Raw genomic sequence first — 8762 nt, 5'->3', positions numbered from 1 at the left:
TCTAGGAATGATGATTAAAAAGGATCAAAGAATAAAAAGTATAAATATTGAAAATAGAAGGGAAGGACAAAATATTTTTCAGTACGCGGATGATACCACCTTGATAATAGAGGATTTAGAGAGCATTAGAATAGCAATGGAACTCATGCAGAAATTTTGTAAAGCAACAGGTGCAAAGATAAATGTGAAAAAAACTGCTTTTATGAGATTTGGAGAAGCGCCAGCATTACCAGCTTGCATTGCTTTTAACGAAAAGGAAGAAATTAAGATTTTAGGAGTAAATTTGGGGAAAGATGAAAACAGTTCAAGAGATGAAAGATGGGAGGATATTGTGGGAGAAATGAAAAGAAGATTGTTTTTTTGGAAAGTGAGAGATTTGGAGTTGAAAGGAAGAGTTCTAATTGTTAATAGTCTAATGCTCTCTAAGATGTGGTATAATTTATCTGTAACTGCAATGCCAATGTGGGTAGAACAGAGAGTAAAGGGTAATGTGTTGGATTTTTTATGGAGTAATAAGCCTCCTAGAATTGCACATAGGACTTTAATTGGTTCTCAAGAAGAAGGAGGGTTGGGGTTAATGGATGTTGAGCAGAGGAAGAAGAGTATGAGAGTGAAAACTGTAAAGAAATATCTAAATAGAGAAAAGATGGAGGAATGGAAAGTAATAATGAAACATTTTTTAAACAAATGTTCAAATTTGAGAATAGGGGATGATATTTTATGGATGAGAGTTAAAAAAGGAATGATAAAAGGAATACCAGATTTTTATAAAGAGGTTTTAGAGACATGGAGAGATTTCTTACCACATATTGATTTTAAGCCACAAGGAAGAGAAACAATTTTGAATCAACCTCTGTTTTTAAATGCAAAGATTACTACAGATGGAACAGATGTGTTTTTTTAAAAAGTGGCTAGATGTAGATATAAAAAGAGTAAGAGATGTTTTATAGGAGTATAAAAATGGGTTTCTTCCTCTTCAGTTTGTCATTGATGCTTTAGAAGAAGCAAAAGAGGATTTCAATGTCAGTACTTTAAAGAAACAGTATGATGTTGTAAAGAAAGCAATACCAAAAGAGTGGATTGAAATAATAGAGAGTGGGGAAAAAGAGGAAGAGAAAGTAGAAGTGTATTTTAAAGTTGGGAAGAAGGAAAATGATTTTAACTCTTGTACTGTGAATATGTTTTATACGTGTTTTAGGGAATCTGTTTTCACAAAACCAAAAGTAAATGAATTTTGGATTGATCATTTTCCTGGATTAGATGAAAAGAATATATGGAGGAATGTTAAGTGGAGGTTCTTAGATGTAAAAATGGAAGCGTTGGATTATTTTATAAGGCATAAAGTCGTTTTTTCCGAGATGAAACTATGTAAAATTGGTTTGACACAAAATGCTTTGTGTAAAGTATGTAAAAAAGAGGATGAAGGATTTTTACATTTGTTTTTATATTGTGATGAATTGAAAGAATTTTTTAAGATTTTAAAAGGTTTGATAAATCAACTAAGAGAAAAAGAAGATATTCCAAACTGGGATGAGTTGATAATAATGGGACTGAATGAAAATTGTACAAATAATGAGGTGGTCAATCTATGTATATCTATGGGGAAATATGTGATATGGAAAAGAAGAAACATAGTGAGAAACAAAGACTGTAAAATAGACATATGGGGATATTTTAAAAAGAGAATGGAAGACTATTTGTAGATGTTATATGTGTATTGTAAGATGGAAAGGAAAATGGATGTTTTTTATAAAATGTTGTCAGGTAATGTACAAAATGTGTTAAGGAATTGTAAAATTGAGTTCCCTGGAATGTTGTAAATGAATTGGAATTTTTTGTAAAAGAATTTTAATAATACCAACATACCAACCTGGCTATGCCCGATCTCGTCTGATCTCGGAAGCTAATCAGGTTTGGGCCTGGTTAGTACTTGGATGGGAGAACGCCTGGGAATACCAGGTGCTGTAAGCTTTTTGGAAATTTTTCACTTAGTATATAATAATTTTGCCAAAAAATAGAGTCAATGCCCGATCTCTGAATATTAGCATGTTTGGGCCTGGTTAGTACATGGATGGGAGACTGCCTGGGAATACCAGGTGATTTAAACTTTTTGGAAAATTTCACAAATTATATAATAAACTTGCAAAAAAAAAAAAAAAGAGTCAATGCCCAATCTCTGAATCTTAGCAGGCTTAGGTCTGGTTAGTACTTGGATGAGAGACCGGCTAGGAATACCAGGTGCTTTAAGCTTTTGGGTTTTCTTTCCTACTTATATAATGTACTGGCGATTAGATTGGCTGATCTCTAAATAGCCCTCTCTTTGCGGCAGTCTTCGCTTACGGCCATACCAACCTGGCTATGCCCGATCTCGTCTGATCTCGGAAGCTAAGCAGGTTTGGGCCTGGTTAGTACTTGGATGGGAGACCGCCTGGGAATACCAGGTGCTGTAAGCTTTTTGGAAATTTTTCACTTAGTATATAATAATTTTGCCAAAAAATAGAGTCAATGCCCGATCTCTGAATATTAGCAGGTTTGGGCCTGGTTAGTACATGGATGGGAGACTGCCTGGGAATACCAGGTGCTTTAAACTTTTTGGAAAAATTCACAAATTATATTATAATCTTGCAAAAAAAAAAAAGAGTCAATGCCCAATCTCTGAATCTTAGCAGGCTTAGTTCTGGTTAGTACTTGGATGAGAGACCGGCTAGGAATACCAGGTGCTTTAAGTTTTTGGGTTTTCTTTCCTACTTATATAATGTACTGGCGATTAGATTGGCTGTTCTCTAAATAGCCCTCTCTTTGCGGCAGTCTTCGCTTACGGCCATACCACCCTGAGCACCTGTGATTTTTGTTACATTCCAGGAAGTAAGCAGTGGCAGTAGGGAGAGAAAGGCTCTCCCATGTGTTTGTTTTGGTTTGTCTTATATTATATTGTATATAGTTAAATATATATTTTTTCTTGGTTTTTTAATTTTTTTATTTTTAAGGGCCCTGAGGAGAATTTACTGCTTAGGGCCAAAGGAGCTTTAAAGCTCTTAAAGTTTTGATTATGGAGGAACAAAATGGTGATGGCAAAGGCATGGCTGAAGAAAAAAGCAACAGTAAAGAACTTCAAAAAGATACTGGAGAAAGAATAAAGCAAAGGAAATCAACAGAGACAAGTGAGGCGAGAAGACAAAGGAATGAGATGAAAGACAATGAACAACAAAAGTATTTCTCTAAAGAGGCAACAGTAACTGTAAATACTACAGAAGTAAGAGATCGAAGAGTGGAGGATGTGATAAAAGCAGTGATTGAAAAAGTTGGACTGAGTAAAGTGTTAGCGGTAAGACCAAGATTAAATAATGAGTATGAGGTAACAGTAACGGATGAAGAAGCATGTGAAGTTTTAAAGGATGGACTAGCAGTAAAAGGAATTGTGTGTGAAGTGAGGAATCTTCAAGAAATAGAGTGTGTTGTTTCATTCATGAACTTACCAGCTTATATAACAGATGAAGAAATAATGGCAAAATTGAGAACATGGGGAGTTAAAGTTACATCTGCAATAAGAAGAAGGTACTATCCAGACACTACAATTACAGATGGAACAAGATATGTCCGTGTGAAATTTCCTAAGGAGGTGTTATCACTGCCTTACAGCACAAGATTTGATACTGCAGAGGGAGTGCAATATTTTAGGATCATACATGATCGTCAAATGAAGATCTGTAGATTGTGTATGAAACCGGGACACATTTTGAAGGACTGTCCAGACTTTTCCTGTCGAGATTGTGGTGAAAAGGGACATTTTTTCGAGGGAATGTGATGCTGTAAGATGCCCGGAGTGTTGTAAAGTACTGGTGAAATTTGAATGCTGGATAGAGGAGGATGCTGAAACGGATAAAGACTATGAGCAAGTGGATGAAATGGAGAAATCACAGGATGTGGACGACGCAAAGGGGGAGGAAGAAACAGAACAGACTGAGGAAGAAGAAGAGGATCAAATAGGAGAAGATGCAGAGGAGGAACAGAAGTACTGTGAAATGGAAAGAGAGAAGGACATGGAATACAAACGGAAATCTTGAAACAAACAAGAGAGGAGGAAAAGGAAAGGCAGAAAATGCAAACGATAGAGAAAGCAACGCTAGGAAGAAAAGAAGACAACAAAAATGACTGGGAAAAGGTTACAATAACAAGAAGACGACAACTAAAGGTAAAACCAAATTTAGAGAATCTACAAAAGAGACATATAATAAAAAAAAAGAACTGAAACAGAAAGTATTTTAAAAAAAGGAGACTATGATGAGAATAGTTTTGCATGCTGGGAAAAGTTGATGAATGTTTCGAATAATATGTACTTTGCCATGTATTATGTTTTTGAAAATTGCAACACAATGTTAGAGGGTTACTAGAAAAAGGGAAATTTGAAAAGTTGAAACTTTTGTGTAGTAGATCAAATGTTTTAGTGGTTCAAGAAACAATTTGGAGGGATGAAGTAATGGAAAGTTTTAAAAAAAATGGAAAGGTGATATATTTTATAGTAATGGCGATGGGAGGCTAGGTAGGGGAGTAGCATTTTTAATTAAAAAGGGTGTGTGTGAAAAAGCACAAGTGGTTTATGATGATATGCAAGGAAAGTGTTTAATAGTGAAAATGATGGAGGGAGAGACAAATATAATTCTGTGTAATATTCATGCACCTGTGATAGAAAAAGAAAAGGTGTTATTTTTTAAGGAACTAAAAGATATTATTGTGAAATGGGAGAATATTTTAATTATGATGGATTTTAACACTACGTTTAGCAAGATGGATATTGCAGATGGGATGGTTTTTAAATATGATAGTGGAAGGAAGGAATTAAAAAGTCTAATGGAAGAAAATAACTTAGTGGACGTTTGGAGAGAAAGAAACGAGGGGATACGAGAATTCTCAAGGCAACAGGCATTGAAGAATTTTATATGCAGAATGTTACGTTCCCCTCTTTTTTTGGTCTAGGGGGGGTTCAAGGGGAATAACAAGTGTTGTAACATAAATAAATAAATGTGAGAAAACTCCTTTCCCTCTATCCCAGCTCTAAATATCTCTCATCAAGTTAGATCCAGAAGGCTACACAACACCTTTTGCTTTACACCTTGTAACACAAGAAAACTGAAGAAAAGTACGCTTACTTAACAATTCTTTTATTTAGATATAAAGGTTGCCAGCAGAAAATCCATGCTCCTGCTAATTAAAGGGGGGGTGAAATGCTCGTTTTCACTCAATATCCTGTTAATCTTGAGTACCTATAGAGTAGTACTGCATCCTTCATAACTCCAAAAAGTCTTTATTTTCATTATATTTATAAGAAAAAGATAGTCTGTACCGATTTTTCCCGGAAAAACATGAGCGCCTAGAGGCGTGACGTGTGGGCGGAGCTAAAGAATCACGAGCGCCAGTAGGCTTTTGCTTTGAGAGCATTTGGAAGCTGTGACACAGATCCAGAGGCTGAAATTTAACAAGAGCAGCATCAGCAAAGGCGTCTCTATGTGGTATGTACTGAAACTGCATATATTTGCTTAGCGGTTTTGGAAAATGACTAAGTTCCACTTTATGTGGTCTTTTTTTTTTTTTTTTTTTTTTTTTTTTTAAGCTGTACATGTGGAAAGTGCAGTTTGATGACAACATCGCATGTTGTTTACTTGATGTGCTTATGCGCTGCTAGCTAAGTTAACAACACAGAGATATTTGAAGCAGTTTTACTCACCGCATGCGGTTCCAACACACGATCGTGACCCTTTTTCGTTGAGACTGCATTATCCTTAAGAAATAAACGATGTGCAATCGGAAATGCAGGAAACAAACAAAAACACTTGCACAACTCCGTTGATGTTCTGTAAAAATAAACTCCATCCACTGGTCCCTTAATGCTGTTTCTCTTTTGGTAATCTGTGCAGGGTTGTCTTGCCCTGGCAACCAAAAACACACTTCTTTTGTGACATTTCGCAACGCTCTCGCTCTGATCAGTGAAGTCTGTTGTGCTCTCAGTGCTCTGCTATACGGGAGCGCGCGCTCTTCCGGCAGAAGTGTCTTTAGGACCCATATAAGGAAATTCCGCTCCATCTAACGTCACACAGAGCCATACTCGAAAAAAACTTTCAGAAACTTGTGACAAACAGGAAGAGTTTTTTTTGGAACAAAAATACTCCTTCAAACGTACAACTTAATTTTTGAAACTTTGTCCATTTTTAGCATGGGAATCCAACTCTTTAACAGTGTAAAAAACTCAGTATGCATGAAATAGCATTTAACCCCCCCCCCCACCTTTTAAGATCAGCTGCGGGTGATTTGGAGTGCTGCATGAAAGAGAGAGAAAGAGATAAAAGAATAAAGTGAACACATTCACCAGCACAATACAACGCAAGTCTACGTCACAGGACGTAACAAGCAGTAGAATAGATTTCTACAAACTACTAGCTACTACTAAATATTGTAGAAACATAATTTTCTGTAAAGTTGCTTTGTAACGATTTGTATTGTAAGAAGCGCTATACAAATAAACTTGAATTGAATTGAATTTTTTGATAAGTAAAAGGGAAATGTTGAAGTTAATAGATACTATATATTATAAGGAAACAATGTTAAGTGATCATAAAGTTGTATGTATACAAGTTGATATGAATAATTTTAAAAGAGCCGGGAATATGGATGTTAAACACAGAGATTTTAAAAGATGAGAATTTTAAGGAACAAATAGAGGTATTAATAAAGAAGGAAAAAGGAAATCAGATGTATAAGGATGAAAAGAGAATTTGGTGGGATTATTTTAAATATGACATTGGAAAATGTGCAAGAGAACATAGTAAAATAATACAGAAAATTAAAAAAAGAAAAGAAAAAGAAATAAGAATAGAATTAAGAGATGAGCTAAAGTAAGGAGGTTGTCAATTCACAGAAAACCGTAATGTTGGAGGAAAAAATAAAGGATATACAAGACAAAAAAATATAAAAGAGCAATGATAAGAAGTAAAGCAAAATACTTAGTGGAAGGTGAAAAATGTACAAGGTTCTTTTTTAATATGGAAAAAAAACAGACAGAGAGCAGGAATGATTAAAGAATTAATAGGAAAAGGAGGAGGAAAGGTAAAAGAAAAAGAAGAAGTTTTAAAAGAAAAGATTATTATGAAAATTTGTTTCAAAGGGAAGGAGTGGGTAGAGAAGAAATTGAATTTTTGGTAGGGAAAATCAAAATAAAGATAGATAAAGGTGATAAAAGTTTATGTGAAAGGGGAATTGAAAAAGAAGAAATAGATGAAGCAATCATGCAGTTAAATAATGGTAAAAGTCCAGGAAAAGATGGTCTTCCAAGTGAATTTTATAAGGTTTTTAGAAATGTAATGACACCAATTTTAAACGATGTGTTGTCACGGTTGGTAAACCGTGATCTCGGGTTGTTTACACTTTGTGGTGAATTCTGTGTGTTCTGCGGCCGCGTGCCAGTGGAACGAGGCGGCATAGTGGGATAGATTCCTGCATGGGTTATCCGACCGTGTTCAGCAGGAGATCTACCTCCTCGAGCTGCCCCCTACTCTCAATGAACTAATAGACCTGGCGTTGCGGGTGGAGGCCAGGTTTAATCGCCTGGGCCGCCAACACAGTCTTTTCAGACCTCCATTCTCTCCCAGTAGGGGGCGCTTGAGTCGAGAGAACACGGTCAGTTCTGTTGACGATCACGAGCCCATGCAGGTGCGTCGAGCTCGGCTGTCCCGGAGGGAGAGGGAACAGCGGAGGTCCCAAGGACTATGTTTATACTGTGGAGGCTCTGACAATAACAACTACTCTTGTACGGTAAAAGAGTCAGCCCCGAAAGTAAACCTGAGGCTACTATCGGGTGGGATCTCCGCTGAGAAGTCCTCACCTACATCATCGACCCTCCTTCCGGTGAAACTGCGGTGGAAGAATCACCATCATGAATGCCAAGCCCTTCTGGACTCCGGAGCCGAAGGCAATTTCATGGATTCTTCACTTGCACATCACCTGAACATTCCTGTCCTTCCTGTGTCTCTCCCCATCCATGTCACCGCACTCAACTGCCAGGAACTGCCCCATGTTACCCACCATACTGAATCCATCACACTCATCACATCTGGCAACCATCAAGAAACCATATCCTTTATTCTCATGGACTCCCCTGTTGCTCCCTTTGTTTTAGGTCACCCCTGGTTGTTCAAACATAATCCACGAGTGGAATGGGGTTCTAACACTATCACATTGTGGAGTGAAAGTTGTCATGAGTCTTGTCTGGTTTCTGCCTGTCCTGTTGTTCCTGTTTCTGTTTTTCAGAAGGAGACCATGGCTTTACCAAACATGCCGTTGAGTATCTGGACCCGAAGGAAATGTTCAGTAAGTCCCGGGCTGCTTCTCTTCCTCCGCATCGTCCCTACGACTGTGCCATAGACTTAGTGTCAGGTAAATCTCCGCCTAAAGACAAGTTATACTCTCTTTCTATTCCTGAGGGAGGCCATGGATAAATATATTTCGGATTCTTTAGCCTCTGGGTTCATCCGTCCTTCCTCTTCTCCAGCGGGGGCAGGGTTCTTTTTTGTGGGTAAGAAGGATGGTTCTCTATGACCTTGCATTGATTACCGAGAGCTGAACAACATTACTATTAAGAATACTTATCCATTACCACTCATGTCTTCAGCTTTCGAGAGGTTGCAGGGAGCATCTGTATTCACAAAATTGGATTTACGTAACGCTTATCATTTGGTCCGCATCAGGAAGGGGGATGAATTGAAAACTGCCTT

At 37.2% G+C, this 8762-nt stretch overlaps 1 non-coding gene and 1 pseudogene across 1 annotated transcript; both read left to right on the top strand.

Moving 5' to 3' along the window:
- Window positions 1-1852: 1852 nt before the first annotated feature.
- LOC127947814 (uncharacterized) lies at window positions 1853-1971 on the top strand (annotated as a pseudogene).
- A 363-nt stretch (window positions 1972-2334) lies between these two features.
- On the top strand, window positions 2335-2453 carry LOC127947676 (5S ribosomal RNA). Its single transcript, XR_008151469.1, has one exon. It is a non-coding gene; the product is annotated as a 5S ribosomal RNA (ribosomal RNA).
- Window positions 2454-8762: the final 6309 nt, after the last annotated feature.

This window comes from Carassius gibelio, chromosome A25 (assembly GCF_023724105.1).
Source record: "Carassius gibelio isolate Cgi1373 ecotype wild population from Czech Republic chromosome A25, carGib1.2-hapl.c, whole genome shotgun sequence".
In the NCBI taxonomy this organism is placed as follows: Eukaryota; Metazoa; Chordata; class Actinopteri; order Cypriniformes; family Cyprinidae; genus Carassius; species Carassius gibelio.
Note: the sequence above shows the minus strand (reverse complement) of the source record. Positions and strands in the feature narration are given on the sequence as shown.